We start from the raw sequence: 11,156 nt of genomic DNA on the forward strand, positions 1-11,156 counted from the left end.
GATAGAAATAAAGGATCTACTAATAATGCTATTATATATATATCTATATTATCAATATTATCTATATCTATTCTATATCTATATTCTATATTATATATAAAGGAAGAATGATGGACACAAACGTCTTTTCATAATTACATGCGAAGGACAAAACCGACATTTCATAATAGGGTAAGAAAAGTAATTTGTCAATGCACCTATCAATTCTTAAAGCTTTTAGTACAACATTATAAAGCTTCACTTTTGGTGAGATTACTCTTCAATTCTTTAGAAAACAAAAGGTTATGGTTTAAATATGTTATTATGGTGACTAAAACAAGTTATGGTTTAAATATGTTATTATTATGGTGGCTATTCACATTCTTAGCTCCCATGTTTCATTATGTTTCTTTTAACTTGTTAGCCTATATATAGTGGATTCTTGTGCTTGTATTAGATATATATACATACATACATACCAATGAATAACAACCTCTTTTAACGGATCATCATAGCTAACGTATGATTGCAAACTTTGGTCATAGCTATCACTCACATTTGGGACGCCACCTGATGAAGCCACAACACGTTGAACATAATGACCTATAAAAGAAGATCTTATAAAGGCGTGAAATATGAAATGAGAAGTTACCATGCGTTGTTGCATTTTATTTAATACTAACCTCCTCGATTTGTCGTTAACCCAATGGTGAGTTCGGTGGATTGGTTATGTTGTTGAAACGATGGGTCTAACATTCCTACGTGGTTAGTACGATTTTGTATGCTTAGGTCATTGAACCTTGGCGGACGTCATGGTCGACAGCGTTGTGGCGATGACGTAACGATGAGATCGACGTCATGAACATTTACTTTGTGCATCACGTCAAAGGATTTAAGAGTATTGTTTTGAGGAGTGAAGAGGAGGTAGATTATAAATAGTTAATACGGATTAACGTTGAAACCACATGAAATGCATAAAGAAAGTAGCGGTATAGGAAACCAAGAGCAATGTAAAAATTATATATTATCATAATTAACAATGCTTTATTATGTGAACATAATGTAATGTAATTAATTATGCATTATTATATGTACTTAATGTAGCTAAAAACCTTTTGCATCCCTAAGGATTGAAGAGTTAATAATTATGATTATTAATATAAAATTCAGATTTCTATAATAAATAAAGAGTCTAAATAAGTTAAAAAAAATAAAAGGTTATGGTTTAAATATGTTATTATTATTATGGTGACTACTCACGTTTTTAACTCTCATGTTTTGTTTTTCAAATTTCTTAATGTTATAATGTTGGGTTAAATGTAATCGGTTTGTTTACGGATCACGGATCAGCATCTTATCGGGTCACAAGGTCAGACAATCAACTTCATTCCGAGTCATCGGTGGATATATGTGATATCATCAAATATTTAACAGGACATGTGTATGGAAGAAGTATAAGTTGACCAATGTATGAGGTAGGGATTAGAGATGTCCGAAAGCTAATTCAATTGATGATCCGTTAAGAGGGGTTATTATTCATTAGTATGTATGTATGTATGTATGTATAACTAATACAAGCACATGACGCCATTATATATAGGGTAACAAAGTTAATGGAAACACTTTTCTAATTAGTTGTGGGTTTTAATAGTTACTAGGTTTTGTTTAAACTATGATGTTTCTTTAACATAATGGTTCTATTTGTTAGTTTAGTCCAAGTTTAAAAAGATTCAAACTTTATTTAGGTTTCTGAAGGATTTGTCGATTAAAAAAATTCAGAATCAAATTGGATGCATGCGTAGTTTTATTATGTGATAAACCTTACCCAAAACGAACATCAAACCGACCCAACTTTTTTATATTCGATTCCATGAAATTGGAACATATAAAAACAGTTCACCCTCATGAAAAAATTTCCGGATCTGTCACTGGGCATAAGTACAAAAATTGATTAAAAATAAAATATAAATACTCTAAAAATGTAGGAGAGTATGATTTTTGATACGAAACTATTAAATTTTATTGAAAAACTAATATTTGAAAATAAACAAAATCAGTGTAAGACAAATATAAAATTCTTAATTAAGATTTGGTCAAAGTAATTAGTTACTACAGGGCGCTTACCTAGTCAACGCTTAGATCCGGCTCTACCCAAACTTTTCAGGTTCACCCCAACATTCCCCACTTGTCTGACTGTTGCTGAGCAGTTTTTGGATATCAAACGGACCTCCCTAGAAGGTAATTTTAATGTGGCCGATTTCCCTACTTTTGCAATCAGTTTCGCTACAGCACCCGCTGCTCTAGCTAATTGTCCACCCTTTTCAAGTGTGATTTCTATGTTATGTATGGCCGTGCCCTTATTATTTATTATATATTTTAAACACGAGTACTACTGAAAATTCTAAGATTATTAAAAGGTTATATTAAAACATCTTCTTTGTAATAAATAAATAAAATAAAAACACAGTGATTTGAATATAAGAGAATACTTTTTCTTTTCAAAGTTTGTGTATTACTCCTTCCAATTCGTGAGTAGATTCTGTTTACTTTGTTTACCTTGAATTTAACAAAGTACATGTTACTTTCCATCAAAATGGATATTTTTGATACAATTACTTTTTAATTGATAATTATGATATTGTATCAAGTTTTTACGGGGACGTATGTGATTGTCTCTTAGAAAAATTACAAAATTATGTAAATGTTTACTTCAAGTACTTAATCTTTATAGGTGAAAGTTAATAATTCATCAATTTAAACTGATATTAATTAATAACCCATCAAGTTATATTAGTATTCACGAAATGAAACCCACCCTCCATCAACTCACTAACCAATACCCACTAATGTATCTATTCAATGACAGTTTTGGCTTCACAAACACCATCACTTGCCTCATTTCAAGTTACCTCCCATATTATTCCTAGCCACTCTTTGCAATCACCATTCCATCTACCAGTCTTCTAACAACAAGTATACGCATTGGTAATTCCAATCAATGTAATATATACAACACTTTCAGGACGTTAGAAACAAAAATCACATCTCCTGCACTTCACGAAGAAAACAGGTACACGTACCATTATTCGGGCCACCCTCTTCGATAATTTTTGGCAATATATGTGAATACCGAGTATGGTGGGTAAAATCTTAGTTTTGTGCAACAAATTTACATGGTATTTAATAAATCGTTCTCTATACACCAATAAATGAATTTGGTCCCAGCCAGTGGCGGATCCAGAAAAAATTTTCACAGGGGTCGGAAATTTTTTAGAGTCGCGTTGCCCCAGTTCACCAAACCATGTTGTCTTAACGAGTCCATATTGGCTTCAGAGTTTTGGCGTAGGTGTTCACTCATGAAACCATACCGCCAGCTGTCACTTGGCAGTCATTGTGCTGCCACAAAAGTAGAAGTCTTTACATAACACACGTGGGATGAAAACCCGGAAGGACTCGAGATTCAAACTGACAACGTTACACAAGACCTATATGTACATATATACACACGCGCTATCAAAAATAAAAATAAGACAAAAATATGACAAAAGGTATTAAATAAAAATCAACTAATTTGGACAAGTTTAAAAAAAATATAAAGCATTCATTACAAGTCTTTTTAATTTATGTTAAAATAAAAGGTTCACTTTGCAACATTTATGTGCTATTTTAAAAAGTCACATTAAAATGAAATAATGAGTTTGTAAAAGTACAAATGCAGTATACGTCCAATATAATATTAATTTTTTCATCATCTTCTTATCTTCTTAATAACTTCTTCCCGCTGCAACTCCAAAGTCCACATCTGCCGAAAAATTTTCTGGCAATAATTTATTTCGCGCATTCTATTCTTCTTTCTTAACCTTCTTTTAGTATCTTATATGGGTCGGTGTCAAAATTTTACAGAGGTCGGTTGATATTTTAACATATATATATAACAAACAAAGTAAAAAGTTCACATGGTACGGCCGACACTTGTACCGTGGCACTGGGTCTGCCCCTGGTTCTAACCATAACACCGATTACTACACAAATGTAACATGCTCTTCAACTACTACATACTTTTACATATCACGTTACTAAAACTACTTCACAACGTTCAGGGAAAAGGATGTCGTCGGTCCGAGTCCATGGAACATATGAACAAACCATTCTCTCATAAAATTAATGGTAAGTACAAAGCTTCAGTAGACCCCTTCATCTTAAATATGTAGATACACCATTTTAATTCACACATTTAACAATGTACCAATGAAAAAAGAAAACCCACGCCAAGAATGCCCTATGACAAACGCAAATTTCATACACCAGCAGCAATAGAAACACGAGTTCTACTCCAATAAAGGATTCAACATCAAAACATCCAGAATGACCAGACCTTGATACACCCACAATATATTTCACTACTCATACGATTTAACTAAATTTATATAGTTTGTTTTTATTAACAAAAATAACATGGTTTGTTTTCAGCAATAACGACACCCACTACAAACACAACTAAACTACGGTTAAAGATTGGATGTCTTATCATGTTGCTAAGAAACTTTGACCCATCAAACGGACTAGGCAAGGGAACAAGGCTAACATGCAAAGTGTTCAAGCGTAACATGATTAACGTTGAGATAGCTATCGGGGAACACCAAGGAAAAATAGTGTTTCTACCAAGGATCACACTCACCGTATCTAAAGACAATATGTCAGGCGTAAGGTTGATTTTAAATTATACCGTTCGTTAAGGTTATATTAATAAATGTCATGTCTTGCTATCTTACTAATTACATGTATTGTTATAATTCTATTTTATGTTTGTTACTTGTATTTTTAATATTTGCCTTATCAACCAAAACCTTAGGTGCAACTTTCGTAGAGGTTACATGTTAAAAAGCAGTTCACATATATTTTAAGAAGAAAAAATTGATACACCATGCATTTATCATAAATTTTCAAATATTCAAATCATGTACACAAATTTTATGAGTAGTCGTTCCTAATGGTGAATCGCTTTTTTCATTTCTTTTTGCTTATAAGCCGATGTGTTACGTGTATTTATTATTTACACATTGATTATGAATAACTTAGTTAATTTATATTGCAATTTTATTGTCAACTGCTACATTAGTTTAGCATATACATTAAACGTAAGGTTTTTGATTGCTTGTGCATGCACCTTTGTTTATCAATGCATGACAGCATGACCTAATTTTGTTGAATAAAAGTGATAATAATGACAAGTGGTCTGCACTATGATGTTTAATATGACAAACCCGCCACCCCCTTTTTTTGTTCTTTCTAACTATAAAATTATCTTACAATGTAGTGATTTTAACCATTCCATGCCAGTCATGTAACCTTATTGTTCTTGAAAGGTTTGTACAATGCAAATAACTTACACCACACTGTAAACCCGGGGACTACCAACAAACCATTTGCCACAATTAATTTCTCAGTTACTGGTTCAGCAGTTTACCCTACTAAACTACCCTCTTCGCTCGCATAATCCATTTGTCCTGAATGGTCCTCACACTTCTGCTATCATAATCACACATTTAAATCCAATTTGTAGTTACTGCATCGTTCATCTTACTTCAAGTTGCAATATGTTCTTCACTACACAATAAATTTGTCTTTGTCAGGATTTATATGCTTGCTATGGGTAACATCATAACCAAAGTTCCATTCTAGGTTCATTTCTCTTTAGTTGTTGTTTTATAATATGGATTTAATTTTATGTTAGTTACTACATCGTTCATCTTACTTCAAGTTACAATATGTTCTTCACTACACAATAAATTTGTCTATATCAGGATTTATATGCTTGCTATGGGTAACATCACAACCAAAGTTCCATTCTAGGTTCATTTCTCTTTATTTGTTGTTTCATAATATGGATTTAATTTTATATGAGGTTGTTTAAACTCGCCTTCATTCATGCCTTACACAATTGATAAGTATCAAACACATGTTTTTTTTTAATTATTTTCTGTTGAACTTAACCAATCAGGAGCTGATATATTATTTTCAGGGGATTCTCAAGCCGATTTAAATATTAGTTAATATGAGTTTAATAGCAGTTAATTTGTTAGATGGGTGCTAAAGGTGTGTTTACATATATGGTAACCGATTTGAGTGTAGGGTTGAATGGGTGTTAATTAATTTCTCAGTTACTGGTTCAGCAGTTTACCCTACTAAACTACCTTCTTCGCTCGCATAATCCATCTGTCCTAAACGGTCCTCACACTTCTGCTATCATAATCACACATTTAAATCCAGTTTGTAGTTACTAAATCGTTCATCTTACTTCAAGTTACTATATGTTCTTCACTACACAATAAATTTTTCTTTGTCAGGATTTATATGCTTTCTATGGGTAACATCACAACCAAAGTTCCATTCTTGGTTCATTCTTCTTTATTTGTTGTTTCATAATATGGATTTAGTTTTATATGAGGTTGTTTAAACTCGCCTTCATTCATGCCTTACACAATTGATAAGTATCAAACACATGTTTTTTTTAATTATTTTCTGTTGAACTTAACCAATCAGGAGCTGATATATTATTTTCAGGGGATTCTCAAGCCGATTTAAATATTAGTTAATATGAGTTTAATAGCAGTTAATTTGTTAGATGGGTGCTAAAGGTGTGTTTACATATATGGTAACCGATTTGAGTGTAGGGTTGAATGGGTGTTAATTAATTTCTCAGTTACTGGTTCAGCAGTTTACCCTACTAAACTACCTTCTTCGCTCGCATAATCCATCTGTCCTAAACGGTCCTCACACTTCTGCTATCATAATCACACATTTAAATCCAGTTTGTAGTTACTAAATCGTTCATCTTACTTCAAGTTACTATATGTTCTTCACTACACAATAAATTTTTCTTTGTCAGGATTTATATGCTTTCTATGGGTAATATCACAACCAAAGTTCCATTCTTGGTTCATTCTTCTTTATTTGTTGTTTCATAATATGGATTTAAGTTTATATGAGGTTGTTTAAACTCGCCTTCATTCATGCCTTACACAATTGATAAGTATCACACATATGTTTTTTTTAATTATTTCTGTTGAACTTAACCAATTAGTAACTGATATATTATTTTCAGGGGATTCTCAAGCCGATTTAAATATTACTTAATATGAGTTTAATAGCAGTTAATTTGTTAGATGGGTGCTAAAGGTGTGTTTACATATCTGGTAACCGATTTGAGTGTAATGTTCAATGGGTGTTAATTTGTGAGTTAATGGAATTGTCTTGCATATCTAATATGGTTTTATGACTATGTTAACGTCATATCGTTTTCTTAATTCCCATCATATTCCTACTTGTTAGTTTGTAATGCCTCAAATCAAAATCTTTTTGTTTCTTCAAGTTAAATACAAGTTACTTTATAACATCAACGATCCAATATATGTGCATGCGGCAGTATGCATATACGCAACCAATTCACGTATGCCCACCCATTTACCACCATACGTTATCTGACAACTTATTAGCTTTAGTTTAAGCTTTTTTTTTTCATTTATTGTGTAAATTTCAACTCTAACTACTCCCTAATTAACGCACATTCAATCCTTTATGTTGATTGAAATTCACGAAACCCAAAAACCTACTTTATTAACAAATTTATCACAAAACATGATATATATATATATATATATATATATATCCAATATATATGCATCTGCTAATATTTTAGTGCCCCCCCCCCCCCCCACTTAAAAAACACCCAACAAACCAATGCACATGTGGAACGCGAGCTCGCACTGATAATCCATTACACACCACACTAAATACTGCAAACCAATACAAGGAAATAACATGCACGAACCCGCAGCAACGCGCGAGCACTTTTGCTAGTTACATTATAATACATATAGGCGTCTTTTCATCTCCTTCTTTCTCTCTCTTAAGACGCCTGGAAATTAAATACTAATTAAGTCTCCGGCATAATCTCATCTATCTCCGGTGAATTAATGGGGCCCTGGCGTATTGAATGCCCATTATTTCCCTCGACGAATTGATGAAACTAAAACTCTTGCTTTCCTCCTGTCGATTGAACAAAATTTGAATCACCAATTAAATTGAAACTTATCATTGATGATGTGAATTGAAGATGAAGTTAGCAATATCTATTTACGCCGGCTTGGTTCTCATCTTCTCATATGTTTCAAGGTAATCAATCAATTTCAATGCCATCTGCTCGAACTGTTCTAAGCCTGAAATTCGATTAGGGCAACATAATTTTTGCTTGTTGAAGTTGAACTAACTCTCTTTTTAAGTTTTATCGTATGATGTTTGTTTGTGTTTTTGTATCTATGTACAGGTTTAAAGCCTCCCTACTAATCGAATTTATGCTAGCTACTTATTTTGGTGATGATGAGAAATTAGGCTTTCATGTTGACAATAAAGCTAGAGACACATGGCTTAAATATTTGCTATCTGCACGAGTTTTGTCTTTGGTTGTAAAGTAAGTTTTTCAGTAGCTCTTATTGTTTCAAACACAACATTATATTAATTTGTTTAATATTTTGTTAGAACAACTGATGGTCATGAAGCTGCTGAGTTGGTAATAGATAATGATGACCCTGCATTGATTGAGATATGGAAGAATGTGTTTAATCAGGTAAAAAGCTTTTATCTTTGATGCATAAAATTTTTTTAACTTGACAGTTTAACACGTATGCTGATGGTTCCTTAGAACATTTTGCCCGCCAAAGTCCAAACACGTACCGTAATGGGCTTTAAAAGACTGGACATCAATTAAGCAGAACAGGTAATAACCGATATTGTAATATAAGCATCATTAAAGTGAATTTGTATATTACATTTATTTTATTTCATATGCATTTCTTTGACTATCATGTAAGCAATTGTGCTAGACCATATTCATGAAAAGTGGGCCGAGATGATGAAGATGGAATCGGCATTGCGTACCGATTTATTGTTGACCACATCAAAACTCTTTAATTTGACACTGTAGATGGCTCTCATCCTGGTTGGCACAAAACCTTTAATTGTACCAATTTAAATTAACAATCTCAAAAACCCATTATTTTGTGACTAATACTTTTGTTTTAAAGGAAATGAAGGGCATAGGTATGTTTTGAGGTGCATTATTCGTTGTGATGTACGTTATAGAACAAAAGTACTGAAGCACAAGGAATTTTTCAATGGGTATATGTCACATTAATAGTATATTGTATATTGTAAAATTTGTATTTTGTAATATTTTTTTGCCATGATGGAATTAGGTTGGTAAAAGCTGTGGTGGATGCAATGGGCAATGTTTTTCCCGAACTAAAAGAATGAGGGGCACACATTAAAGAGATTATAGCTGAAGAGGAAGCAAGTTTTGGAAGAAATTTACTTCATGTAATCTTTATTTTAAACTGAGAAATATTGAAAATGGTGGTGCTTTAATCAACTTCAATTCTTATTTGTGTATAAAATAAAAGTGTGGGGAATCGAGAAGTATAAGAAGAAGACGGCTCAAGATGTTTAAGGAAAATTTAGTGGACAAGTTTTATTTTCATTTTATGTTCAATTATATTGTTGTTTTCATCATCTAAAAACAAATCTCAGGCTTGCATGATGCATTTGTTTTGTGGGATACTTATGGATTCCCATTAGATCTGACTCAGGTGGGTGAAAACTTCATTCAAATAATTTATTTTCTACAAATTTTATTGTGTTAATCTATACTTTTCTTATTCTAGTTGGCAGAAGAAAGAAGGTTGGTAGTTAATGTTGAAGAGATAGTTTCAAATTCACATGGGATAATGTATATAAACAAGCGTGTTATGTTCGTTTGTTTTCGTTTCCCAGCTCAGCACTACTCTAATGCTTACATTTTGAGTAATTTCACAACCACAAAAGTGTGATAAAATCCATTTACACAGGCTCTGAGTATGTGGACCGTCCTGATGCTGACGATGGTTTCGGCATAATTCTTGAAAGCATAAGTTATTTTTGCTGAACAAGGTTGTCAGGTTAGTGTTGGGGGAATATGCTACGAAATCGTTGCACAATATTATTAGCTTAACAGCTGTAAATGATTTTTCTTAGATTGGAGATATTGATACCGGACGAATTGGAGGCAAATTTGGAACATTTGAAGTGGTTAACGTTCAAATTTATGGTGGTTTTGTTATTCATCTTGCTAAAATTAGTGGTCAGTCGGCCTGATTCCATGTGGGTGATCAAATTGCCAAGTAGGCTGCTGAATATGATTACAAATTACTTGTGTTGACCATTCACATGATTCCTTTGACCGTCATTTTTTTCGGAATCTTGCTTAGGTGTACTAAGAAAGGCATCAAGAAGTCACTCGTAATCATACATGCACGCTCATGTTGAATTTTGCTCTGCATGTAATCCAAAGCCGGCACTTTTATAAAGCTTACCGTCACATTAACTAATCGGTTTAAAATTTCTAACAGTACAATATATTTGTAGGAAGTACTCGTGACTCACGTTGACCAAAAAGGAACAAATGTTTGTCCAAAAAATCGGTTTGAAATTTCTAACAGTACAATATATTCGTAGGAAGTACTCGTGACTCATGTTGACCAAAAAGGATCCAATGTTTGTCCAAAAAAACTAAGGTTTGGCGTCTAGCACCGGAAGCTCAATAAGCTCGAAGACCTTTCAAGAATCGAATCAATTGTGAATGAACAAAATTAAATCTGAGCTGCAGGTTTTTGCAAATGAGGCAAGCCTTGCAGATGCAAAACAATTAAACGGTTTGCGTTTAGTTTTCGGTGAAGTAAGCGGTTTGAAATAAGTTCTGATTTTTAACTTTTTATTCATGCAAAATATATTAAAATTTCATTTTGAGTACATGTGTTTCTCCAGTTAGGATTGTTGCTATTGGTCGAAAAGTGGACTTGTTGCTATTGGACCACCGTTTGGAAGTAAGTTTTACATCAATCGACTCATATTCTCATTCCGATCAAAAGCCCTAAAATATCAGTTTGAAATTTGGTAAAAAACATAACGTCGTTAAGTTTTTTTTAACGAAGGTCCAATGAAAATAAATAGTGTGAAAGTTGGGACCAGTGACAGCTACTTTCAAAGTTGGGATTATTATCAGCCAACTGCATTAAGTTGGGATTATTAAAATCCAATTTTCCAAAAACTTATAACCTTGCTGTACTAAGAAGTGTAACAAAGTG

At 32.8% G+C, this 11,156-nt stretch overlaps 1 pseudogene; it reads left to right on the forward strand.

Moving 5' to 3' along the window:
- The first annotated feature begins 8,095 nt into the window (after positions 1 to 8,095).
- LOC143616686 (alanine--tRNA ligase-like) lies at positions 8,096 to 10,946 on the forward strand (annotated as a pseudogene).
- Positions 10,947 to 11,156: the final 210 nt, after the last annotated feature.

The sequence above is a fragment of the Bidens hawaiensis genome, unplaced genomic scaffold, assembly GCF_021521415.1.
Source record: "Bidens hawaiensis isolate Kalapana, Puna unplaced genomic scaffold, B.hawaiensis_p1.1 tig00048889_1, whole genome shotgun sequence".
Taxonomy (NCBI): Eukaryota; Viridiplantae; Streptophyta; class Magnoliopsida; order Asterales; family Asteraceae; genus Bidens; species Bidens hawaiensis.